This window comes from Anser cygnoides, chromosome 1 (genome assembly GCF_040182565.1).
Source record: "Anser cygnoides isolate HZ-2024a breed goose chromosome 1, Taihu_goose_T2T_genome, whole genome shotgun sequence".
In the NCBI taxonomy this organism is placed as follows: domain Eukaryota; kingdom Metazoa; phylum Chordata; class Aves; order Anseriformes; family Anatidae; genus Anser; species Anser cygnoides.
The window spans coordinates 141,869,007-141,896,409 of record NC_089873.1 but is presented as its reverse complement, the minus strand read 5'-3'; the positions used below and the strand labels follow the sequence as shown (position 1 = coordinate 141,896,409).

Below are 27,403 nucleotides of genomic sequence, written 5' to 3'. Positions count from 1 at the left end.
AGATCGTGCTGAAGACTTGGTACAGTTTAAATGCTCTGTCTTCTTTCTCTTTGTTCATCTTGGTGTCTCCATTCAATCTTGATACAATCAACAAAGAAGAATGTGCTGTGTTCTATTTCAGAAGCCCTCTGATGAAGAGAAATTTTTCCCAAGAGAAATTAACAGAGAATTAATGCTATTTTGGACTATAGTAATCGATACAATATTTTTACACTACCTGTCTTTATGGATCTTGCTGGCTTACGCTTGCATCAATGATCATGACTTAGAGTCAGCCCTTTTCAGTAGATCTTCTTTATCTCTACAATTATTTCATGAGTGTTTGAAATCCTCAACTTGCAAAACCGAATGTATTTTGGAGTGTGTCTTTATAAGAATGTGACTGCCATTTATTAAATAGTTCTTTAAATAGTTCTGCGTTGGTTAGAACCAGCCTTACAAGGTTTGTATGGTGGATAAAAAGATATCTTCCTTCCAAAACTAAGAATTCTCTCAAAATTACTCAACGCTGTCTTGAAAGAAAGCTCCTCCAATGTTAATGCGCTAATCAGAAATTAAGATGGGGGCACCTCCCACCAGACCAGGCTGCCCAAAGCCCCATCCAGCCTGGCCTTGAACACTTACAGGGATGGGGCATCCACAGCTTCTCTGGGCAGCCTGTGCCAGGGCCTCACCACCCTCTGAGTGAAGAATTTCTTCCGAATACTTAATCTAAACCTACCCTCTTCTAGTTTAAAGCCGTTACCCCTTGTCCTATCACTACAATGTATGAATGAATATATGCCTTACACTTGATAGGAAACTGAGTGGATGAAGGCTTTGTAGAATCATAGGATATAGATGTCAAAATATTACTTCTAAGAAGCACAGTTACCGTTATTTTTTCCATGGCCTGATTTTGGGAAAAATCCCAAATGATCTAAAGTCAATTAAGTTCTGAATGTCAAAATTTAGAATAATCATGAAATAAACACTTTTCCATCATAAGCGTTTTTAATAAGCTTTTCCACCTCAGGCTCCTACTGGTGTTGATTCTGATCCGCAATGCAGTTTGTGCAGTACTTTAATCTTCGAATGGTCCCAGTGATATTTGGTGGCATTAATCTGGAGAATAATTTATGGTGCACCACAAATAGAGGTTGGATTCACATGAGGCAATTTTGTGAGCTTCTGGATAGCTCTTTCTGATTGAATTGTTACATAATTTATTTTGAAAGAAGAAATTATCAACTTGGAGAAAGAGAGAGATGAAAAATATTCAACTTTGGCTTTCCTCCTTATTAGATCTGTTACTATTCCACATGCATTTGGGGTTCCTCTTAGCTCTTGGTGTAGTGCTGTATTATACTGTACTGACAACAGGGCTTTTTTTGCAAGGCAAGGGCAAACAATACCAAGAATGGGAATAACAGGACAAGGTCCCTAACGTGTCTAGGTAGGCAGTTCCTCTTCATGACCTTACTAATGAGGAACATAACAGAAGATGATTTCCCTGCTAAAAATCGGAGCTGATTAACTTGCAAAGGAGTACGGATGAGTTGAGAAGACAAGACAAAGCATTAAAAATCTGTTGTGCAAACACAGAAATCTTGCATCACAGTTCTTTCTTCATGCAAATAAGGGGGAGTACATTATATTAAAAAAATGCTGAGGAATAGTCAGCAAAATTGGCCAGCTTCACATTCACAGTTTTACGTGTTGTTGGTTTTTTTTTTTTTTTTTTTAATTTAGTTTACCCAGTGCAGCAGATGGTATTGAGAAAACAGTAAGTCTTTACTTCTACTTTCTTCCTCCAGCACGGACAATTGTTCTTTCTGAGGCATTTTAAGAACCTACCACTCACAGGTCACAAAGACTGGCATGAGATCTACAAGTCCTGCATTGTGAAGACAGCAGGAAGAATTTAACTCAGAAAACGTATAGGGTATAATGAATAAGCAAAATGAGTGGATGTAGACAATTCCCACCAGAGTACAGTGTTTTGTTTGATGGTGCAAGGAAATGAAATGTTTAAGTCATATAGTAACATCTGAATGCCTCAAAATGAGTTTACACCTGGGTTTGATCATCTCTTTCATTGGATTCAGCTGAACTCATTGTACCAGTGCTGCAAACAGGGCATGCTGGTTTGAAACAGAGAGGCAGTTGTGCATTGTAGAGAAAAATAAAGATGGTTTGGAATGGGAAAACTGTGTCTATGTTGGTGGAACAAACTATAATATTCTCAGAAACCTGGGGAGAACAGGTGTTTTCTGAAGTGCCTTCTCTGTTATCCAGAGTGATTTTAAGGCACATACATGACACTTGAGATTACAGATGCTTCCACGTTTGCACTATCTAGTTTTTTAGGAAGAGGCAGAGCTCTGAATTAAGGGGAGTAATATTGGGCAGATGTTAATTGGAAATGGTGCATCATTTGATTGAGGTTTAATGTATTATTAGGCTTGCCGACCTTCCCTGTCAATGCAAAACACGGGCAGATGTTTGCAGTAAGGAGAAAAAGAGAACAGAAGTGGATAGATACGAGCAGGCTAGCTGCCAAAAAAGATCAGCTGACACTATGCTGACATCAAGGGCAATCTGGGGAGTCCTTATGCCAGCGAGCTTTCCTACGCAGTAAATGTGTCCCTGTCTGGGTCCCTGCTCTGCAGCAGCCACAGCAGCGTCCGTGAACTCGGCTCTCATCCGGGCGGTGTGTCTTTGTTGTCATGAGATACGTTTTTCTTGTCTTGGTTTAGCTGCTTTCTCTGATCTTAGTGTCTCAGTCTCTGGTTTCATCTGCTGAGGACAGAACGTAAAGAGGAAAAGGACAGTAAGGTCATCTTGTACATTGTCACTACGTGCACAAAAGTACTTCCCTCTGAGAGAATGATCCTTATGGGTCCCTTCCAACTCGGGATATTCTGAGATCTGTGCGCAGCGTGTTACAGGTGCCCCGGAACTGTGTAGTTGCTTTCCAGTGCAGGATAGGGAGCTTTGGGTTGGTACAGGAGGAATAAAAAATGTCTTGCTCGGGTCATAGCCGTAGCAGTAGCTTGAGGAGGTGATCTCTATGAAGAGATGTACTTGTGTGGTATTCTGGAAATGGCTTCACACAGCTTCTTCTGGCTTGCTTTGCTAGCTGCTTTTGTAGAGATGGGTGCAAGATGCTACCGAGATGTTGGTGGATGAGGTATTGATGGTAGAAAGTAGTGCCTCCTGTTATTTATCTTCAGAAGCCTTGAGATGAAAGTGATAAGTGCATCCTCTCCTCTCCTCCCACACCGATCAGTCAAGCTCCACTTCCACGTGTGGCTTCCTCTGGCGCTGATGCTATTGCCAGCAGGATTTTTAATTTTCCTGAGAAGCACGGTGCTTCTGTCGTGGTGTATCACAATTCCCACGAAGGGTGATCAGCTGGAAGAAATGTCCTTGCTACTGAGGTGCACTGGAAGGGGAGCCTGAGGTTCATTTCAGCAAGACACTGAAGTCTAGTTTCTGCTTTTGGCTTTGCTATGGACGTGTGAAGCAACCTTGGTCAAGTAAAGTAGCTGTGCTTTGTAAGATGGAAGGGTATTTCCCTTCTCAACTTGTAATCTCTCTCTCTTTTCAAAATATGTGCTCCTTCTGCAGTGGGTCTCTTCTGCTGCGTGCATGCATAGTGCTTACCTCCATATGTGGCTGCTCGCTGGTGAGGGCTTATGGAAAGTACTGTAATGCCTGTAGCAAAGATAAAGAGAGTATGAGCCTGTTCAGAAAACAAGCTCTGCTTTTGTCTTGAAAACAAATGTCAGTGCTCCTCAGCAATTAGTCTCTCTGAACACCCACTTTCCCATAGGGCTCAGGTAAACAGGGCTGCAAACCATCGTCAGGATGCAGCAGAGTGCATAGCGGATGGAAAGGGGACTGGAAGGAGGAAGGAAGGTGTCACTGTGGGTACTGACAGTGGTCCTTGATCTGCCTCTGTTACTCTATTGCAGTGGAAGCCAGCTTTGTCCTTGAAGAACATGAATGCGTTTTTTTCCCTCTTACAGTACAGCTAAGAAGAAAAAAAGGCTCAAGAACAGAGGTGCAGTTAAATATACTCAGTAAGGACAATTTGACTGTACACCGAGCTTTCATAAGAAAGCAAGTTAATATGGAATCGGATGACCTGCAAGAGGCAGCGGGAAGCCGTTTCCACCATCACTGGCATCATGATGGCTTAAAAAAAAAAAAAAACAAACAAAACCAAAATCCCCGAGACAGGGAAATGATAAGGAGGAACAGGATTCCCTGCCCTAGCGTGCTCTGGAGTACCGTGTTGAATAGGTACTATAGAAGAGCCATGGCTCGTTTGTTTTCTGAAGGAGAAAAAGGAAAAAAAAATATTATCTCTAGTCCTTGAAAAGTGTGTAATAGTCTGCAGTGCCTTTAACACAAAATCTCTTGCAATAGCGTTCAGTTTAGCAGGCTGTACAATACTCATGTTCAAGATTTCATCCACAGCAGTGTCAGTTTTTAGGTTTTCACTTCTCCTGGGGCAAGAGTCTTTAGGTTTTCCCACTTTCAAACCCGGGATCCAAACCCTTTCTGCAGCAGAAGGTCAAGCCAGGGCAACTGAAATTAGGCAACACAGAACTGCTGCTTACAGCAGCTGGATCACTTCTCATTTTTAGGTGGGATCATTTGCAGATACGTATTTGCATGTTACACAGTGTGTGCTCGCTCTTGATGTGTTTCGTCTCCCTATGTCTTTAACAGCTCTTTTCTTTGAGTCGTCTTTGATCCAAATCTGTGCTTTTAGGTGAACCACAGCACAAAACTGAGTGTAGACATATAAATGCATGCCATACTTTCAAAAAAACAGACAAAAAAACAACAAAAGAAAAAAGTGTGAAGTACTGCCCCGTTCGGTCCTCTCTACCTGTGTCATAGATGCCATTCGGACTGTGTTCTGGCTGTTACTTTTAATATTTAAAAGACTTAGGGGTCTTGGTTGGTTTTGGGGTTTTTGATTATATTTTTCCAGGCATGCTGGGGAGTTTAGCATTCTTCTGCATATGCAACATTTTCAAAACAACAAAGCCCTGAAAGCTTGGCTGGAGCAAAAACTCACTGCCATTAGTAAATTGAGGAAAAGGGTGGGATTTAGCAGCTCCTGAAGATATTCCAAGGGATAGATATAATACGGGTGTTTTTAGGGGAAAGACACCAGTTATTCTTTATCCCTTTGTTTGTGTTATCTCCATGGCCATGCTTCCAGGATTGTTTTGCTCAGCTTGATTCCTTCTCATCTCGTGATCCCTGCCAAGCCAGTGTTCTTGGCTGCTTCGAGATACAAGGAAGGAGTAAACATTACCATCAATAGTATGAAGTTTGTTCAGCGGCTTTAATAGCAAGCAGATACAGTAATGAAGGGTGTAGTGCACCTGCTTGGATCGGACGGAGAGGCTTACCTTAAATTTGATTGGGCTTTGCATAAGAAGTATGTCTTTAGCAAAACAAAACCCCACAAAACCTGTGAAAGTCAGTCATGCTTTGCTATCAGCTTTTCCGTGAGAAATCTCAGCCCAAATCTGCTTATCTGGGCGATAGCCAGCAGGACATTTGCTAAGTATGAGGAAAGATGTTTCGCTTGTAAATGCTTTGACATAAACCAAGTGCCTTTTCCCAGACTGTCTGGGATGTTTATATGAATGGCTGATAAGCAGGTCTGCATGTTTTAATGGCATAGTTCTTGGGCCAGCAGCTTCTTCTGACAATGCTCTCTCTTCATTCATCCCATTATTCGTTTCTGTGGGGTTGACCTGCTGGCTCGGTAGCAGAGGGCTTCACCTGCCTTGCTCGAGCCTGGGTTTGCTCAATGCTTAGTGTAATATGCCTTTCAGAAATAAAATGCAATCAGTACTGCACTCCGTCTTCACACTGCCTAGCATTAAGTGCCTAACAGGCTGCGTAGCACCTGCCCTAAGTTAAATGTGGTGGGGAGTCTGGCAGGCCTGGCGAGTAACCGCATGGATCGCTGCTGCTGCTGTGACAGTGGCCACCAGTGCCTGGTGAGACAGGTGACTATGGGGGAAGCTGCAGGAATCAGTTTTTCCCCCAAGGCACTGCCCCTGGCCGTCATGTAGCGGTGCTCTCTCCTGCAGACGCTTCGCCCTGGTGTCAGGCACGTGGGGCTTCTGCTCGCCTGCATCCCCCAGCTCTCCTCTCGCTGCATCTCAGGCTCAATTTGCCCCCAGAGGCACTTTGTTATACACTCATGGTGGGTAAATGGATATTGCCCCAACTTATTTTTTCTTCTGGAATCTTTCCTGGGGTAGTTGAGTTCTTCCCTTGAGTCTTGATGGGAGGCGTGAGCTCACAGATAGGCGCCCGTCGCATACCGCCTGGCACACCACGGGACTGACCTGGCTCGCAGAGCAAGCTTCGCATTCAAGACGAATATATTTACAGCGAAGACAGAATCAGAGTTGCCAGCCCAGAAATAAAAAGCAAGATTGCACAAAGAAAGAAGCCCAACTCGCTGCCGAAAGGCCGCGGCCGTCTGCAGGCGTGCGTACACCCAGGCACACGGGCGGCGCGTGCGTGCGTGCCTGTGCGACACGGAAAGGAAGCCCTGAAACTTAAACTCCTCCTGCAGCTCTGCATCTGCTCTGAGTCACTGCTATGACTCACGCTGACAGCGTTCACGTTTGCTAGCGTGCAGATGGAGCAGCTCTGGCAACAGGAGAGGCAGGTTGCATTATTGATTACCTGCTGCAGCAGACGCTTGCGCCAAGGTTTTCTTTTACGAGCACAGACGAAACGCAGCAGGCTCTACTGAGCACGGTTATGGTTCTTGCTTGCTTAAAGGTAAGAATGCCTGTTATTTACTAGGGAAAGACAGGAAGGGGAAATTAGAGCTTGGGAAGGTTGAGTCTTGCTGCTGCTGCTGCTTGTTCTCAGAGGGAGCTGCGTTACCGCAAAGCTTTGTCTTGGCTTTGCAGAGCCGTATGGGGAATCGTGCGGCTAACGGGCAGTGCATGTCCGAGGAAACAAAATAACATGTTCTCATTCATTGTGTTATGTAAGGCATGGCAGCCATGTTAAGGACAGAAGACCTCTTTCGAAGAAACGGTGCTGCTAGACATCAGGGCAGGGAGAACGGCGGGTGCTTAAGCAGCCCTCTGCCTGCGCTTCGCAGATCGCTGCAGTTCCCTAGCTCTCGCTTCCGACTAAGCGGACCCACTTCTGAATGGCTTTGGTAATAGAATAAAGAGCAGTGGCGGTAGGAATAGCAAAGTAATGATTGTTTACCTTTAAAATCACAGCGCTGTTTTGCCTTCAGCGTTCAGGCTGGGAGCGTGCACACGCCGTGCTCTGTGCAGTGCCTGGATGTAAACAGTCTCCTCACATACTCGAAACGCTGTATCCTGGTCCCGGGGTTGTTTTCATTTTGTGCTGCCAAAAACCCGTGTATACGTCCTGCTCTAACAATTGGTTATATGCAAAAAGGGGGACATGTTCTAGTTAGTGTTCACTTATGCAGAGTGAGGAAAAGTAGTTTTTTTTGTAGTGGTTTGCTGTTGTTTTCTTCACTCTGGTGCAATAATTTTAATGTAGTCTAGATTTGTATTGCTAATTATCCTCAGGTAGAACCCACTGAGTCTTGAGCCTTTGCTTTGTCCCCAAGAGATTTGCTAAGTTATGAAACCTTTGGTTTTGAATTGCGATAATGAATTTATCTTAATTTCATTCCTCCTTTTTTTTTTCTTTTTCTTTTTATTTCTTTGCATTTATGTTGTATTTGCAAGACAATGTCATTTTCAGGTGCATATAACAGTGAGGTCAGCAGCTGCTCTTAATAACAAGGGAGTCTGGTCACTTCTGTGTATTATTTTTCAGAATGAGAAAAAGAGGATGTTTTTGAAAACTCATCATATATTAGCTTACTCTCAGCTTCTTGAAACTGCCATGCATTCCCTTGTAAAATCTGCACCGAAATCACTGCTCTCGAGACGTAGTAAGCAATGTAGTAAGATCATTTAAAATGACAGAATGCTTTAGGTTCTTCTTCTGTTTATAATTTACAGCGTTCACTGACGCACAGTGTTTTCATTGCTATGAATTAATTACATTTGGCATGACTTCCTTAAAAAAAAAAAAAGATTGAGTTTCATAACAAAATGGAGAGCAAGGTTTGTTAGCACATCAGTAGTGTCTGTACACATCTTGTGACATCCAATTTAGAAAACCACTCTGAGTGAAGCTTGTAAAACAGTGTCACTCATGGACTCCCATCTCCAAGAGCAAAATTTTTGTCGCTGAATTTAATGATTAATGTTCTGGATATAAAATATTTCGGATGTTACAGTGTTATGAATGCAAGCTAATTTATCCATTATTTAATTTTAGGGTTGTTTTTAGGGCTGCTTACTAACAGAGTTCTGGCACGTGGCAGTCTTTCCTTCCCCTCCCACATCAAACAAATCTGAATAAAACACTCTTTAAAGTCCTAATTTTTCCACTGATTTGTATCTAAATTATTGTTTTCTGAGATTGTGTCAGAATTGTGTTTGCCTTCACGTCTGCCTTTCAGTATGTATACATTTAGACTAGGAACTCTCTGCTATGTCAAACCAGAACAAATAATTTATGATAATAAAACTTAAATATCTTCAATTGAGTTTACTACATTTCCTTATTAATATGTTGTGGGTGCATTTAAATAATTAACAGTTAACATTTTTGAAAAGAAATTGCAAGAACGTGCTTAAAATCAAAAAGAGAGGATGATGGGTAGCCTGGGAGTCAACCCAGCCCTGAACACAGCCTCTCCATCCCGATTGTCCGTAAACCATCCGTGGAAGAGATGACCATCAGAGAGGCTCCTTCTCTGCAGGGATTTTGTAATAAGTATAATATGGTTTGTCAAAAGTCTGCCCTCTGATCACCCTGAAAGTTGTTTTTTCTTGCCTGAAGTTGGCTTTGCATTAGGCCATGAAGGCAACATGGAAGAAGCTGCTGGGGCCATTTCACCTGTACTTTTAGCAGAACACGAAGCGTGAGAGTTCGTGATCTCCTCGACTTTCTTTTCTGCAATAAAGGTACGGTGTTCGGCTGTCCTTTTATTTGTTTCCTCCTTGGTCCAACCTGCAGCTTTTTCCTCCAGTTTCCCATGTGGCTCTGCCCTACCGATGTTATTTTGAGCCCTTAGGCTGCCTTCCTGGCATGTGCAAAGAACTTTGAGGAGATCCAGTCTCGTTATTAGAATGAGTTTGCGCGAATCGCATTTAACATGGGTGATTTTTGGACCGTATGACAGCTTTACCCGGTTATCAGAAATGAAGCACTGTTGCATCAGATGCTGAGTTTATGCAGAGCAGAAAATGGCCCATGCGTTGAGTAATGATTTATGTCACAAAAAAACGATCGCCGTATTTTATATGGTAATTTGCTATTGATATTAGACTTTTTGAAAGAGGGCTCTGCAGTATATGAAAAAGCAGCAATATATCAACGTTTATTTAACACTTCTTTGTGTCACAGAACAGCATGGCATTTTATTTTCAACTCAAAATTTGAAAAAGAGGAGGGAAAAAGTTTGTTGGAGCTGGCTTGGTTACAAGTTTTTTGTTTCTTTTTTTTTGTGTGTGTGTGTTTGAAATAAGCTCCTGGAGTTTATATGGGAATAAAAATCCGTGCACGTGGGCAGTATGAATAGCACTGCTTGCAATACTGAACCGTCTCGTTTGTTGGAGAACTCACCTTTTGTATTTGAGTGATTTTTAGAAATGGCAACTTTTCTGTGAGTTGTTTTGGTGCTCTTTCATTTATATGTCTGTACACATCTACAGGGCATCCACTTTGTCCCTATAGCTTTTCCTGTTTTCTGAATAAGTGGTCTTGTGTGGATTAGATTTGTTCCCTGGTTTTAAAGAGGAGGGGGAAAGAACTGTTAAATCTTTTCACATACCATGAAGCTCTTTACTTAATCCTGGGGTAGGTTAAGCGGGGGGATGCCGGGAAAGGTGGTGGACTCATCCCGTTTGCCCTGGAAGGCCCCTGTTGTAGAGGGCCTCCTGCCTCATCATATCGTGAGGTTTTGTATCGTTTATGATTTTTGCCTGTTGAAACTTTTGTGTATTCTTGAGTGTGTGCAAATTTAAGTAAAGGGCAAAGGGTGATGCCTGTACCTCGACTCTATCAGTGATGATTTGCCTTCAGGGGCCAAGTTTCCACCTGACTAGTTCTTCGTGACTGAAGTCTCTTTGCCCCCTGTTCTGGAATCAGAGCCAGTTTGAGGATGAGTATAGTTCATTCTGCTCTGGTTAAATGAGATTGTGGCCTGGATTATGATGATGTGTTATTTCTGTGCTGAGTTCTCCTTGTATTTTATAGGGATGTAGAAATCTGGGATTAATTCTGCTTTCAGTTTGGTGCTTCATCTGTTAAAGCAGCAGAGTACCTCTGAGTTTGCTGCGTGGGCTTAAAGGAAGAATAGTGAATTGGTAAATAGGATGTCTTGCATGACTGTAAAGTGACCTCCTGTGCCCAGGTAATGCAGAATTAAAAAGGAGTGGGTTCATGATCCTTAATTCAGATTTATTTTTTAGATAAATGCTTGGTAGTGCCAGATGGCAGAGCTGCTGCGGGCAAAGGTGAATGACGGAGCGTGTCATTCCTGCCTCCATTTCTGCAGGCTATTTTCAAACCAGTAAATGTGATTTTTAAAATGCAAAACAACACAAAAGACGCTGCAGTATTCTGGACTGCACTAAAAAGCCACTAATTTCAGCAAGTTTCCGGTGTGTTGTGGGTAAGATTTTAAGCCCTGGATCTGTGAAAACAAGCTGCTATAAAAGATTTCTTCTTTCTCGCTTCAGAAATAGACACTAGTGGTGTGACTGTAAAGCCAAAGATATATTTTACCCCGTCATCGGTGTGATTTCTGTTGGGCAGGTGGGTGGGCTTCTCCTGGGGACTTACGGACCAGCATGGCAAAATGTTGGTTCTTTTAATGCATGGAAGGCCATGAAATAATCACATCATGGTGACAGTTTCTTCTACTGTTTCAGGAAAGTTTGCAAGAAGAGAAGTTTCAAGCTCTGTGCGCTACTGTAGTGGGTTTGGATGAAAAGGATCGCATCCTGAATGTTGCTAGCAGTAAATGTAGTATCGTGGCTATGAATGTGTGACATAAAAATGCATGCAGTTGAGCTGGCTAGGATGAGGTCTTTCTGTTTTAAATTCTCTCTGACGTGATTGCCTGGGAAAAGTTAGTTAAATTATTCTCTTCCTGAGATAAGTGGATGACTTTCAATGGCATTTTGGTAAACAGGAGGTAGTGAGTAATAGGAAGAACGTGGCCTTTGTGGTTTTGCCTACATAAGAAAGATTTCTATTGTCCCATACCTTTGGAGGTTCATTGCTGAGAATATGAAATTCAAATCACCGATACTTCTACAGAACAGCGATTTTACACTGAAAAGTTGTGTGGAAAAGTGACTACTGTTTCACCAGTATGTATGCAGTGAGGCAGACTTGCAAACTGGACTACCAGAGACGGGCTTTGGAAAGAGAAATGGGGAATTAGAGGAGATCTGTCTTCTTGGCTGCTCTTCTGTGAAGCCTCCCCAGTTCAGCTGGGGAATAGAAGAGGGCCGGGACAAATTTGGTCTCAGATTTGTGAATTTCAGAGAAATTGCTCACGATCTTCTTGCAGAAAGCAAATTGGGCGTGTCTATATTTGCAGATTGGCCATTTTTAGAATTTATAACATACTGTAACTACTCATACTCTTTTGTAATTTGCTTTTTTCCAACAGTAGGTGTTGCTACAGTGCAGAAGCAAATTAAATGAAGCTTTAGTCCTAAGCTTGTTTTGAAATAACTTGGTGTCTTATGGATACTGAGAGAGCTCCTAGAGGGCTTTGAAGTCTATACTAAATGTTCACAAAGGGCTTGTACAATCAGGTTATCCACAGCACTTACACTAAAATGTATGGTGAATGGAAGTAGCCAGTTTAAGGGTGTGGGTAATATGATAGATTAAGGTCAGAAATGTTGAATTGAAGGGAATTGTGTCTGGCGGTGTTTAATCCGTGCTCCAGTGATCCAGACCTGTGTTCTATGGAGGGAAGCCACCAGGACCATGACTAGAGGTTTTTGAGAGACTCGTTTTGGGGAGCCCCATGAAGCCATGGCTGGAGGGATCGGAATGAAATAGTCAGACTCATCTCCCCTGCCGTGACCTTAATTTGTCACATTTATTGCTGTATGGTAAAATTGCGTCCTTTATTGTTGCCTCCCTTTATCAGCAGCTTTTGCAACTGAATGCACGTGAGTATTACTGACTCTTACTGTCCTTTCAGCTCAGATGGTCTGAGAGAGACTCGGGGCCTCGGCCACCTGAGGGCTCCTCCTCAGTGAAATTGCAAATGGCGCCCAGCAGCGAGCTCCCGTGGCGGGCAGGAGGGCCCCGCGGCAGCCTGGGGCTTACAGGATCCTTCTCAAGACTCTGAGTTGTTTCAGTGCATGGGGGTAGTGGGAAGGGCTGAGCGCCTTCAGGGTACAGAGAGCAGTAGAGAGGGAGCCTGCTTGGGCACCTGGAGGGACAAACTTCCATTTGCACAGGGAGCACTTGAAGGAAGCATCTGCTTTTGTGCGTGGAAATAATGCGGGGCTGCCAACGTGTGATTGTGTGGGCTGAGGAAGGGAGGAGCTTGGCTTCAGCACCAGCCTGTCTGAATTTTGGCTATCTTGTAAATGCTTTGCCTTTTCTTTGGGGATGGAAGGATTTCCTAATAGCTCAGGAAGAACAGAACATTCTTTTCTGTGCTTGTTAGGAGGATTTATGTTTCGGATACGAGAACATCCTCCGTCTTTAATCAATGGCAAATCCAAGAATGTCAGAAGGAGACACTGGTCAGGTTTTATTGAGGGCTAGAAACAGTTTGGCATGTGCAATAATTGTCTCTTTAAACACTGGAGGTGTCTAAATACCAATTGCGTGTTACATTTAGCAAAAAGAAGAATGGAAGACAGAACAGTCACTTACCATTCTGAAGATCTGTTTAGCTGGTGTTATATTCAGGATAAGCAGCAGACAGGTACCCACTAGTAACTTGACTCAATTTGCCTGAGGAGTTGATGCCCCTTTCTGCCATGAGCAAGGCACCCAGGATAGATGGGAAGAGTGGTTCCTTCCTAGCACGTGGCTGACACGGCACTAGGAACATTTGCGAGCCTCAAAAAGGCTTCCAGGAGAAAGAAGGCAGGTGGCACACAGGCACTTGGGAGGGCTGTGGTAGCTGATGGAGAGTGCAGTATTTTGCAGCATTTAGTTTTTGAAAGTTTAACATTGCTTTCCCAACTTTGCTACATCTTGCACTTTTTTTCCCCACCATTCCTCTTTGGTTCATATTTCTGGGACCCAGGAGAACAGTGTCTTCCCAGTAAATGTGACTGTTTGTGTGACTGTAATACAGCCTAAAATTCCCCGTGTCACACTGCACGTTCCATGGCAGAAGTGCTCAATGTTCCAGTCTGCATCAGCCCTCATGTTGCGTTTGGGGCTACATAAAATCTGTGTGTATGACAAGATCAGTGTGGTGGATTACTCTAGAGGGAAAACTGCTCTTAATGTCATCTTCCTAGGGATTTTCATAAAACTGAACTAACTCCCTTGGAAAATTATCATATGGTTACATTGCACGAAGATAATTTTCATCCGTTAGTACTTGAATGTTTGGCTTTACAGTGGAATATTATTTAGCCTGAAAGCGTAGCCTCCTGTGGCAAGAAAAAGAGGCACGTGGACATTCAGTAGCTAAGAGAAATGTATCTTGTTTATTTGTGTCTTATTTACAGCGTTCCTGTAGGCCCCCTTTAGGCACTGTCAGGCCGCTACAAGGTTTCCCCAGGGCCTTCTCTTCTCCAGGCTGAACAACCGCAAATCCCTCAGCCTCTCTTCGTAGGAGAGGTGCTCCAGCTCTGATCACCCTCGTGGCCCTCCTTCGGACTTGCTCTAGTACTTCCATGTCCTTGTGCTGGAGGCCCCAGAGCTGAACACAGTGCTCCAGGTGGGGGTCTTGTGAGGGCAGAGAGGAAAATATTAAAAAATGGAAGAAGGGAGAGAGAATTTTAGGTACTCGACTCAATTCATTTTACTGTGAACAACATCACAAACCTGTTAAAGTTCATTCACTGTTATCTGGGTGTTCTTCATGTACCTCATCTCTTCTGCACAAGCACATAGTGAACAGTTGGGCTGGTCACACTTGTAATAGCAAACCGAGGCCCCTCCCTAATATTTAAAATGGAATGTGAAAGACAGGATGCACTCGTGTAAACCAGTTTGACCTCGAGACTGTGTTTTGTAATCTTGCTTTCCTCTCTTGCTGTGTTGTGGGACAGCGCTCGCTAGCTAGACTGACTTGTGGAGGTGGCGGCTCTGTGACGACTTTGAGGAACAGGCCTGATGTCGGGGCATGCTGCTGGAGGTTCTGGCTCCATGTTTGTTTGAGCTGGGGAGGTATTGGCATGTACTGTGATTTTCTTTCCATGAAAATCTAGTGCAGAGTAAGTAAATGGTGGCTGTGTTTCTGCCCAGCAAGAAGCTGCGACTCATTCAGGAGCACAGCCAAGCATTAGGATGCTAAAGAAAGCACTGCTGCAGCCAGGAATATGGATACAGCCATAGATGAGTGTTTTATTTCTTTCCAAACTAGAGCTGAAAATAGCTGAAACTTTTATGTTCTGAAAGCACAAGCCGCATACATAATGCAAGGAAATGTGATACAATTCTGAGGAATCAGATCGAGACAGTTTCCTCTCTTTCCGTAAGGCCTCTTGATATAAACGTGATTGCATCTTGTAGAAGTCACTACTTCAGAAAGAGTTCCCATACTGATCACAGTAATCATTTTCTCAGAATGGAGAGAGCTTTTGTTCTTTAAAATCTTGAAGACTGGTATTTTGAAATGTGGAATGTGAGCTAAGACTCGAGGAAGTAACATACAGTTAGTCTGTGAAAGAGTTTAAAGAATCCTGCGTTTTATTTGCCACAAGGCAAAGGACAAGGACAGACAGAGCACAGCAGGATGGATGCACGGTGTCTTCTACCTTCTGTCTAGTTGAGGTTTGTAGCAGGGGTCGTGACTATCTTGACCTAGAAAAAGAATATGTTGCCTGAGTTTGCAGGCTGATTATTGGAAACTTGAGCCTTTAAAATATGTTCACAGGAAATGTCTTCTGTGCTACACTGAGTCTGACAACTTGCTTTGAATGAGCATTTGTTTGCAGCTCTTCTGTCATGTGGTTCATCTGCAGCTGCTTGGCTGCTGCAGGGGTTCCTGCTCCTCAAATTTGCCATCATAAAAAGCTAATATAGTTGTTCCTCAGAATGATACTGTCAAAGGGATTTGGTTTAAATTGTTCCTGTTGTAAAGTGTTTTGTTTTATTTTTTTTCCTGTCCAAGTATTCTAGGTCCAAGGTCCTAAAAAAAAAAAAAGGTTGGGTGGTACCAACATGCGATTATGCTGACAGATACGAGGTGCAGAAAAATGAGGACAAGCAGCGGGAGGCAGTAACTTAGATTGGCTCAGCTCCCATGGAAATAAAATGTCTGTTGGACTGAGTCAGGATAAAAGCTAGCCTCTGTCAGATTAGCTTTGTTTTTCTCTGCTTAACTAATGGACAAAATCACTCCTTGTATCATGGGTTGCAGGTACCCTTCAGAGATGTTGACAGCACATTTAATTAGAAAGGAAAAGGGTTAGTCATTCATTCCACTCTGGAATGATTTAGCTGTTCTCTAGTGAGTGAGAAAGAAGGAAGGAGCATAGGGAGAGAGAGAAAGTGAAGAATTTCCAGTAGAAGCGCGTGCTCCCAGTCATTTCTGTGTTTGTTTTGTATCAAACTTTCAGGAGGTTTCTCCGCAGGGAATAGCATCACATGCTTTGTGCTCTGCAGTAAGCAGAGAGCAGGAATAAAAGTATGGTGGATTTAACTCTTAACTCAGAACTGGCATTCTTACCAGTTTGCATGGTGACCCTGGTTGCAAGTACAGGGACTGGGGGAAAAAAGTCTCACTACATAGCATCTCCTTACAGTGAAGGATCTGAATGGCTTTTAAAATCTTGCAGCAAGCATTAGGGTTTGAACTGCCGTCGTCAGTCAGTTGCATACCAATTTCCATTTAGTTTTAATTAAGCAAAAATATACTGCAGTCTTTGAAGATTCTTTTCCTTATCATCATCATTTCTTAATGCAGGAAGCCAGAGGCGGAGCACGCCAAGAAGAAGCTGGTGCTCTGGTGTGGCTGTAGTGCATTACCACACTCTGCTGTGGTCTTACTGCTATGGCAGGGCTGTGTAATTTAAAAAGCACACAACGTAGGCTAAAGCACAGGGGTCTGAGCTTGCACCCAGTCAGTCTTTCATATGCAAGTGAGGTTGGCCTCTTTGGGATTACTACCTGGGCATGTACCTCCCTTCGGTGGTTCTACATCCAGTGCCAAAGCAGAACAGAACTGGAGTGCAATTCAAAACCACAAGTGGTTGTGTCAAAGAGGAGAAATCATAGGCAGACGAGAAGTGCAGTTAAACCAAGTTTCTTTTAGAGTGCAGTTCAAAGAGGGCACCTGCAGGAGATGGCAACGTGCTAGGGTATTAGTAGGTACGACATGCCTTCTGTACAGAAGCTGCAGTATTTTTCTAAAAATCTCTTTGACAGACTAATGATAAGACCTGTCACTCTGCAATGTGTGATTTCCAGTGTAGCTCTGCAAAGTAAGTGTGACTTCCTGATGCTAGGGAGCAAGGTTTCAATGGAACTTGCCTGCATAAAAACTCTTAGGTATTTACGAAGTCACATCATCTGTGTGCAGATGTGCTAACTAAACCACAGAGGTGATGGGACTTCCCTGTGGCCACTGCAGTAGTCATAGTATATTAATAGGATTTCTAAATTCCTCCATCATCTCTTCCATTTTCATATCTTTATTTTAAGTGAAATGAAAGATAATGTACCATGTTTATGTATTTATATTAAATTTCCTGAAGATGAATGGTGGTATAACATGTTACAGGGTTATAATGTAGCACGTCCATTGTATCAGCCCTTGATCTTGTGACTGTGGCTGGCTGGCAGTGACTTGCTTTGTGAGTAGCTTTTACTGTGCCTACAAGCTTTCACAGCATGTGCTCTGCTTTTAGAATGGAAAAAGAAAAAAAATAGCTATACTAAGTAAAAGCAGTTATAAGTTATAAATAAGGATACCAATTAGGAACTTTATGTGCCTGCACTGAACTTACCAAAATGAAAATGATTAAAAATAGTAAATGACTTTGCCAAAAACTATTGCACATTGCATTTAACCCTGAACATGGCTCCACATAATGTCATATGTCTCTGTCCTTACTGAGCAACTCTCCAACAGACAGGGTAAGTAAAATGCTGTCTAACTTCTGTGACTGTCAGTTCAGATGAGAAGTGAACCTCAAGTTTGTTCTGCCTTTACCTTGGAGAATGAAATGAGAAGAAAACTTGAGCTACCTCGTAGGCCACTTCTGTGAGTGGCCTACTTGAGCTGCTGAGTCTAGTCTCCTGTTAAAGTAATAGCATAGTGTTTCTTTTGTATGGATACCATTTTTCTCCTTGGTTAAATTAGCTTTCTTTGTTGCTGTTACTCCAGTTAGGCTAGCTGTTTCGGTGACATCATGTTTGTCATAACTCTGTTTTCACCCCTCTGGTGCTTATCCTTTGTCATGTTTTTCTGGAGAGCCAACTGTAAGACATCTTAGCCTCCATTTTGTTGAGCTTAACAATCTTGTGTTTAGCTCTGGTGAGGATGGCTCTGTTGTCCTCATAAGCCTTTCTCTACACCTGTTACCGACTGAGGTGGTCAGTGTTTTGCCTGCACTATCCAATATTCTTGATTCAGTTTCATCTCTGCTTTTTGTGCAGGTCATTGCCTGGTACACCCTAACAAAATATCTACCTCTTTTGTGGGTGCGCTGTCTGACGCTGAGGTCTTCCTTCTTTGTTCTTTTTAACTGATAAAAATTATAGCGGAAGCTCTTCTTGTTAGTCTGCAGGCGTGTGGTTTCGTATTAGTGCTTTCTAACTTCATCTGCTTTCTTTTATTTCAGTGCTGGTGGATCTTTAATAGTTTGATTTTCTGAATGTTTACCAGCAACATTGTAAACTGATAAATTGCATCTGAACTACTATATTACAGATCTGAACACTGTTTGCTTTAGGTATGAGCTTCCCCTGAATTTAACATTTTCAGAAGTGTTTTGCTTGTGACTGGTCAGTATATTTTCCTTTGAACTGAAGTTTTAGCTTTGTTAATCCTTCTGTATATATGTATGTATCTGCCCCACTTGTATATTTTACTGGAGAACTACCTTCTCTACGTAGGAGCAACCTGTTGCCTTGCCACAATTTTGTGGTGTCACAGTCTGAGGTTTCTATCGTGCACTGCTGTAGCAAAATGGCCAGTATTTTAGGTTAAAAATCATCGTTGTTCTCATCCCAGAGAGCATAGTAATTGAAGAGATTTTGTTTTAGCCTGAAGATTGAAAAAAAAAAGAAAGAAATTTCCCAGGTACCCAGTTAATGCCTTTGTTCTATAGTTTGGAAATTCAGTGAGAATAGGTGGGCGAAGATGTGAAACCTAAAGATCATTTTGCCTCAGTTGTGCAGTAATTAATTGTGAATAGATTATTGTTTTCCTTCTCTAAAGCTTTTGGAAATGTGAAATAATTGTACTACTGGTTCTAGCAGCACTTGTAATAACAGGTTATCTAGCAGGCAAGCAGCGTGCTGAGAGAGGATGAGCGGTTTCCATCTTTGGAGGTTTTAAGACCCAGCTGGAGAAGCTCTTGTCTGACCTGAGAGGCAGCAACTTCAGTGGTACTGCATTAGAGGAAGCCTGGCTGTTGTCTTCGCAGTGTGAGGATGAGGAGAGCCAGAGCATTCGGCTGGCTGCTGTCCTGGGCTGCCCTGTCACAGCCCATTTCCCATCAGGTTTATCCACACGTTGCTTTCCAGTTCACTCCCTCATGCTGATCCCTTGCTTGTGGTGTGACCAAGGACAATATGTTCCCTGTCACAATGGAAGAGCTGTGAGTTTTGGAAACAAGAAATGAAACTGTTGAACCTCTCTGTCAGTGACATCTGAATTCAGTCTGGGCCTGCAGGGAGTGAAAATTGCTTGGGGACCTTCACAGAAGAGGGCAGGGGCTTGGTGCCGTTGCTGGTGTTCCTTTTGTGTGGAGAAACCTCTCAGGGAAGGAGTTGTGGTGTCGTGCAGTCACCCAGCACTGACAGCAGCTGGAAGGAGCAGACAAGACAAGGTTAACAAGAGTTAAGAAGCTGTGCTGGGAGAGCGAGATTGTTGCTGGGGACATGAGGCAGCTACGTTATTAAGCTTCCTATATCATGCACCGCGTCTTTATAAGGTTAATAGAAAAGTCACCTTACTTAAATGCATATTTTCGTCAGTATAGTAGAAGGAAGATGAACAGTCCCTAAGCGTAAAATGGTACAGTAACAGTACCCAATTCTGAAATTTCTCATCCAGCTTTATTCTTAGGTTCTCTTTGCTCAGAACTGATCCACAATCCAGATTCTATTGGATTCAAATGGCAGAGGAACTAAACTATAAAATGTTAGCACTCTGCATTTTTAATGAGTTTTTAGTGATTTTTTTTCTACTTGTTCCTATATTTGTTGTTTTCCCTGTAATACTAGACTGTTTATTTCGATCCATTCAGTCAGAAACACTTTGTCCTTTTTAATCTTTCAGGCTTTATTTAAAAAGAACTGGGTACCCATGCCAAATTTCATCTCTGAAAGCATTGGTAAGGTAACACAAATTTAGTGATTAGTACTATCACATGTGGTGATCTACGGGCACTGAATGCAGAGGTTCAAAGATGAAAAAAGTTAGAGGCAGGTGAAGCAAAAGGAACTTCAGCCTTAGAAATACCAAAGTGGAAATTTGTGAGATTTAAAGTACTTCCTGTGCTGAAAGGCCCATATTTTAACCTATTTCTGCTATAAGAACAAACTGGTGGTTCTTTAGATTTCCTCCTTTGAACATCCTGAGGTAACGGAGAGGGAAGAAAGCAGATCTGTTTTTTGTCGTCAACTGAATATTGCTCTAGCATAGAGCAATATCCTTTAGGTCAGGAGCTGAATCCTGTCGGGCACATCACAGACATTTGTCAAGCATTTCCTTCTCCACAGTTGAAGAGCATTTAGGTCCTGTGATGTGGGAGTGTGGGGAGATTGACGGCTGCATTACCAGGCCGTGAGGTGAATGTGTGTCCTGGTGGGGTTCCTGTTAGCAGAAGACTCTTGTGAGGTGACCTTCTTCCCCTCCTGCTCCCGGAGATCAGCCATGGGGCTCTTCTTGCCTCCTCTGGGCCACAGTGGCTCGTGGTGGGCCTTGTGTCGGTCTCACCAGCTGCACCTCACGTCTGGGATTTCAGGGACTGAGAGAAGCGGTGGCACACATGCTGGTGGTGTGAGGGACACGGCCTTTACCACAAGGCATTACGAAGCAGGCAGCCAGTCCATCAGGTCATCTGGTAGAGGCAGAAGGTTTTGCTGGCCTGGGAGCCGGAGGCCGTGAGAGGTGAAATACCAGACTCGTGGCCATGTGGTTAATCATGTGCAGGAGTTGGGAGGGAACCCTCCTCAGCCCTGATGCAGTCTCCTCAGGGTCGTTTTACAGAGCTCAGCAAACGGTGTTGTCTTGGAGACAGTGGTGAACAGTTGTTAATTCTCAGAGACATTTTTTTCCCTACTACTGCTGAGGGCGAACAAGCTTATATATATCACAGGCAGAGTCAGCAAACGCACTTTCTCATGTAGCAATTGCCTTTCTTGTGTCAGATGGGTGTCTCAATGCAGACTGAGGAACAGTTTCTGAAAAGTCCAGGGAGGGGTATTACCACGATTGTACCTGAATCTGGAATTAAAGCAAGCAGTGAATACCGTGGACTGGGCTATTTAACTGGGGCAGAGTGGAATACAGTGCACAACGGGATGCTCCGGGGTCTCGTGTGTAATTTTTCCTTGTGCTATCTCATATGGTTCAGTTAAGAATAGTTTGGGAGTCAGGCAGGCACTTACAGATCTTTCTGGATCCCAAGAAGGCGGGGATGAGGTTGCCAGCAGCAAATTAGCATTGCCAGAGCCTGGAGCTAGCTTTACTGAGACTTAAAAGGAATTGCAGTAATACTAGTCATTCATGCCATCTTTCTTTCTTCTGTTAGTCATTGTCTCCATTGGAAAAGATATGCCTGGGGCAATCCTGCATCTCCATCCAGTTCAGTGCTGCTTCTTACTGAAGAAATTAAAAAAGAATTTCTTATTCTTCCCCAAGACAGCCATGCCTTCTCCCCTGTGGGGTCTGTCTCCACACTTTAAAAGAAATCCGTAACAATAGAGGAAAAAACAGCATTTAGGGCTGCCCTGCAGGGACAGCATGTCATCCTAATTAAGTGTTTCTCAAAAATGGCCCTGGCTGCGCAATCAACTCCTTATAGACAGATCCCACTACTCATTTGAAGCTTTGTGTTAAGCTGGGTCTGAAGAGGAAATGTGAAAGAAAGAGAAGAGAATGCCACCCACTTCTGTTTGCCTGCTTGCTTGATGTTGTGGTGCATGCTTTCTTTCAACTAATTTGGATTCAGTGGTTTCTTCATCAAGAGTCAAGCTCAGTGTTGTATGTATCAAGCTCCACATAGCTTTTTTGGTTGCGCCTCCTTAACGTGTGCGTATGAAACATAATTTGTTTCCAGTGGCACCCTTTTTAAGTAGCAGTCCTTGCCATCTCTTCAGTCAGTGCCTGGGTGACATCTACTGAAAATGTGCTCTGCTAAAGCACGTTCTGGTCTATGTGACTAGTAGGCAAACTGCACAAGTGACTGACTAAGGAGAAATGTTTTTTCCGAGCACATAAAGCTTCTTTGTGACTGTTAATGTTAGTTTTTAATGCAAGGGTGCTATCTGCTTTTGTTATGTTTTCTTTTTTTTTTTATAAAAACCAACATTAATTAGCTTGTTTCTTCCCCTCTTGCTTTTCCCTTCTTACCAGTTTGGTAAAGTATATTAAAATGCAGAGCAGGCCACATGTGAATACATGGCTGTGTTAAATATGCAGTGATTGTGTTTCGTAGACCATCATGTTCATCATCCTCTTGTTAGTGCTGGAACAATTGCATATGCCGTGACTGATTAGTGTGTATAATTGCAGTAACTACGTGTGCAGCTAGTGCGTAATGTGAGGCAGTTGGCCTTTTGATAATGTTCTACATTACATTAAGTGGTTTTCTATCTGACTGTGCTGATTCTAGTCTGAAGAATTAAGCATGACACCAGCAATGCAGACAGAGACAAAGGGCTGAGTCTGAATAACACACTAAACGAAGGCGTAATCAGATTGAATAGAGCCTGAATGCACGGAGAGAGACCGACAGCAGGGTTAGAGGACATGGTGATACTGAGCTAATGAGAACATCTGTAGCGGGCAGAGACTTAGGGAGAAGAAAGAAGCAGAATTTCAAATGTTTTAAGCATCTGGAGAATACAATCGTCTGTGGGTTATTACTTTGTTTCTTCACTGTGATGACTTCTATGTCTTTTTGCAAGTATTTAACCTACATTAGGTTCCATGCAAGCACAAAATAAATGAAGGGTTTTCTAGAATTGAGTGCCACTGTTATGTCAAGATATTAGGAGTGTTTGAAACATTATCCTGTCCTAGTTTACATTTGATTCAATAACATACTAATTTTACCGCTGTGCTTGCATTTTAATTATAAAGCTATTACAGTGTTTAAATTACAATTTTTCCAGTACCTAGTTGTTAATAATCTCAGTGTTATCCTTGGGGGATACATAGCCAAACTACCACAGAATAATCATTGTGAGCATTTCAGGAAGGATGGTTTCACTAAAACATGCTGAGAGGGTAGCATTTAATCCAAAACATCTAACCCAACCCACAAAATCAGCTCCCTGTCATACTGCTTTCATTCTTGGGAACTTCGTTTATGGATCATTTTCTCTTTCGGGGTCAGAGTTTGCCTGCAGCGATATTTTCCATATAGCTAGGAAGGTAAGATTGGAAGTGACCGTGTGAGTCCTCAAGTCTAGACCTCCATACATCAAAAGCAGCCCTTGGTGAAGTCAGGAGCAGTTGCCAGTGATCCAGGGCTCCCAGGAAGATGGGCCAGTCTTAAAATCTACATCAGGAGAAATCTTTTGGTAGAGATATAAAAGTGCTAAAAGAAAGGAAATTTCTCATAGGAAAAAAAAAAAAGAAGGTTCTTAAGTGCTATTGAACTATTTTCTTGAACTGGGTAATGTATTTATCCTTTTAAAAAACTTTTAAATTTTATTAGGAAAATCATGGCTCAGCATGAAAACCTCTCCAGATCTAGAATGCTTGAAAGAGACCCAACCAATCAGAAAGTCTACGTGAACTTGGTTAACAGTTTGTGAATGTAAGGAATTGTCCTGAACGGTGGCAGTTTAAGGTACTATGCACCTCTTGCAGAGGTTGTGTAACACAGATCCCAGACAGATTGGCAGGGGGATTTCGCTTGGCAAGTTAAAAAAGGGCCATAGCTATATCTTGCTGTATATCTTCTCACTTGGAGGTCTCCGGAGATTTCAAGAAGTCTTGGATATTTCACTCATAATTTCACATAACTCCTTGTAATCTCAGAAGAAGCATGCGGTTTTTGAATCTTGTGCTTCTTGCTGTAAAAGCAATCACTTTCACGCTGTCAGAGTGGCTTGTTAAGTTGCCATGCAATTAGGAATTTCTTACAAGAACCTTTTTTACTGTGTAATTAAAATATTGATCAGCTAAGATTTTTTAAAAGGATTTTGGTAACTTGATACTATTGGATATAATATAACTCTCAAAGGAAATGGAAAATATGATTTAGGCAACTTTAGAGTTGTTAATTTCACCTTAAAAACCTTACAAAAAATTTGAAGGAGTGAATAATTAAAGACATGGGAGGTGAATAGAAAGAGGATAAAATATAACCTATTTTACTAAGACAGGTCATGTCAGACTGACCTAATATCTTTTTTTATTTTATTAAGAAATTAGGTTTTCTAGAAAAAGAAAGCTGTGCTAGATCTGGTCTCTCTGGATTCTACTGAAGCATTTAATATCGGGTGCCTTCAAAGTTACTGTTTAAGGTGGAGGAAGGTTAGTGGAGTACTCAAGTAGAGAAATGGCACAAGGGGGGACAACAGGTAGATATATAAGATGAATTAGTTATAAAGTTAGTTGACTTTTTTTTTTTGAGTTGTTATTGTTGTAATGTATCGGAAGCAGGCTGTTGAAACTTGCTGGTGGGAGAAGGACATTCATTCATTCCCAGGGCGGTGTCTTAGATGAAGTGACTGTACAGGAACAATTACCTGCACTATTAGATAGCACTAAAGGGGTGGAATTCAACACAGCAAAGTGTCAGGCCTCACGCTGGCAGGAATTCACTTACCGACTTTAACCTTGGTGTCAAAATTAGCAGGCTAAGCTCTTATATAATCAGTGGAAAGAGGCAGATTTTTAATTAGGCACCCAGCTCCTGCCTTTTTCTCTTAACAGAGCCTAGGCACCTGACTGGAATGCCTGAGATTGAGTGGTGCTACAGCTTCGGTTTAGGAAGTAAGGCAAGACCTTTTCCCATGAACAGGAAGTTCAGCAGCTGAAGACTTCGAAGGAGAAAGGCCTGTGTGAGGGTAAGTGGGTTCGGGTTGGTATCTGGCCCATCAATCTGACACCCTCATGAAAACGATAGATGGGATCCAGGAAAGTGTCAGGAGTATTTCCACTGAGGGAGGGCACCTTAGCTGGTGCTTAGTAAGTGAGCAACGCTTACTGCAGCATCCGAGAAGCTGCAGCTCAGGGTGTAACGGATGCGGAGAAAGGCTACGGGGATGATCGATGGCACGATGTTACAAGAGGAGTCTGGATATGTCAGGGAGGCTGGCAAAATGTGGTTTTTAATTGCCGCAGCTATGTAGCTGGAGTAATAGGGAGCTTGGGAATGCGGCTGGTAGCAGCTAGGTGATAACTGACAAGCAGGATGTCGTAGTCCACCAGAGGACTAATGACAGCCTACGTGTAACAGCGTGGTACTGTAGGAAGATAGAGGCACAGAAACAGAAGTGCCCAAATATTTGATTTAGAGGTGGTGTGAACTGGTTATGGACAAAATATTTCACTAGTGTAAGCATGCATATCGATAATACCATAATATCAGACGGTAGTCGGTAGGAGAACTCTTGCTGTATATTTAAGGAGCAGCTTAAAGATTTATGAAGGACAGCTTGGGTTCTCTGGATTTAGGCTGTTTGGCTGCTTGTGCTTTTTGATCACCAGTATACAGGTGAAACTTGCTGTCTGCTGTATTGCCCTGCAGTTTCCCCGTAGTAACAGGGAAATCTGTGATAAATGGGCCTGAAGTGAATTTGTAGGGCTGAACAAAGGTGTGTAAGGTTAGCCTGTGATAAGGATGCATTTAGAGGCAGATTGTTGGGCAGCAACTCATGGGCAGTGGAAGAAAAGCTTGCTCTGAAGTGAAAACTGTGGCTGAAGATCCCCGATGTGCCTGCGGTGACAAATGACGGGTGCAGTACTTACCGGCAGTGACAGCCCTGCCCCAGATACCTTCTTAGTTTGACAAATGCTTAAACTTGCAACTGTCTGCTGGCGAAGGACTGCTCGTTGTGTAGATGCCAGTTCGTCTCAGCACCAGGTTCAAAACAGAGCTGAATTCTTGGAGTAAGGGTGAGTAACCTGCTTGCTGCTGTTCTTGTTCTACATGGCTTTGTCAGCAATTAAGACATTGATCAGGTCATTCTTTAAGAGAATGATCCATAAAACAGCAGGAGCACAATGCCGCAGCGAGAAGCCTTTTAAATGGCTTTTAAGTGGTGCCTACTTCTGGCACCACTGTGTTTAGTTCTCCAGTTACTTGTTTATTAATAAGTGCTTAGCTTGTGTTTTTGAGGTTTTTAAGTGCCTAGCAGAATATCAGCAGAGAATAGTGCAGCTTCTCTTTTTTTTTTTTCTGCTTCCTAATTAATGATTACATAGTGGTACTAAGTAGTTATTGTTCCGTGGTAAAAACAATTGTGTGGTGATCTCACAGTCCTTACTTGGAAAATTGCCACAGTAAAGAAAAAAAAAAAAAAAAAAAAACAAAACACTGTTTATGGACCGAATTGTTAATAGTTTGGAAGGGGAGTGCTCTGTTGGAAACACAGAGCTTTGAGTGGCGATCCGAGAGGGTGGATGGCAGGGGGGAGGACTGAGGAGACAGGCATGAAAACGTGTGAGTGCTTTTTCAGAGTTCCTGTTTTATTTATTAGAGTCGTGGTCTATTTCCTTAGATTTAGAATCTGTGTCCCAGTTCGAGTTTGGCCTTTTTTTTCAGTATTCTGGGTTTTATTTAGCTCTAAGTGAAGCTTTGCTGGCTAGTAAACATCCCAGAGTTTTAATCTGAAGTTCTGTCTAAGCCTTTTCCTGAGAGCTGACACTTGAGAGAATCTCAGACTTGCACGGCTGTTGCTTATAGGATTCCCAGAAAAACGGGAAGAGCATCAGTTGAAGGCGTTTCTGGTTTAAGTTTCAGGAAAAAAGGCACCTCACATTCCTACTGAAGAGAGAAATAGAGGAATTTGCAGTAAACCATTTTTTGTAGAGTTAAACAGAGCCTGTATGAACTGTATCTCTGCTAAGCTGTAGGCAGTACAGAAGAGAAGGTAGTTCCAGCTCAGTTGGAGCTTTCTGTCACGGTATTTTTAACGGTATGTTTTCTGTTTGGAGAGATTCTATGCTACAAAAACTAAAAATAAGATGTGCCAAAGTATTTTGGGGGTTTGTAGGCAAGCATGACAGGCAGGGAATGTCAATTTCTTTTTCAAATGTGTTTATGCTAATTTGGCTTTGAAATGAAAATATATCCATTTGGGAATAATTATGTTCAAGATTGTTCTGTAATTTCCATATTAAAAAAATCGTGAGGCAACTCCTGCTAGATTTTAACCCCAGAAATGCCTAGAACACGCAGATGAGTTGGTCTAAAAGATGGATTGTGGCTCAGGCCTCTGCAAGAGCGTAAGTGTCTTTGAATGAATTTTAAAAGTACGCTGTCTGAAATTGTACTTTCTTGTTGACTTTTTGCCCAGGTTAACTTGAGCAAACAAAGACAAAGAATAAGAAAGCACTGCTCAGCTGTTAACACCAAGCTATTTTCAGTGGAACATTTGAACATCGATCTTGTGCTTCTGAAAGGAGGCGTTTTCACTGTGACTGTACACGTTCTCTTTGGTGACTTTCCTTTAGTCAGATGTGCTGTGATTTTGATAAGGTGATGTTGGGAATTGTCCCAGGCAGCTGCCAAGT

The 27,403-nt window shown here is 42.6% G+C and overlaps 1 protein-coding gene across 22 annotated transcripts in view; it reads left to right on the top strand.

Annotated features, from left to right (window-relative positions):
* The window catches only part of INPP4A (inositol polyphosphate-4-phosphatase type I A), a 119,637-nt gene that overhangs the window by 22,899 nt on the left and 69,335 nt on the right, over positions 1 to 27,403 (top strand). The window contains exons 1-2 of one of the 22 annotated variants that reach the window (XM_066983666.1): positions 6,459 to 6,816; positions 24,599 to 24,732. The exons of 17 other annotated variants lie outside the window; for them this stretch is intronic. The gene's annotated coding sequence lies outside the window, so the exon portion shown is untranslated. Of the gene's footprint in view, positions 1 to 6,458; positions 6,817 to 8,925; positions 9,051 to 14,951; positions 15,085 to 24,598; positions 24,733 to 26,259; positions 26,331 to 27,403 lie in introns of those variants that run through there. 4 more of the 22 variants (XM_066983673.1, XM_066983659.1, XM_066983689.1 and 1 more) reach the window with 4 other exon arrangements.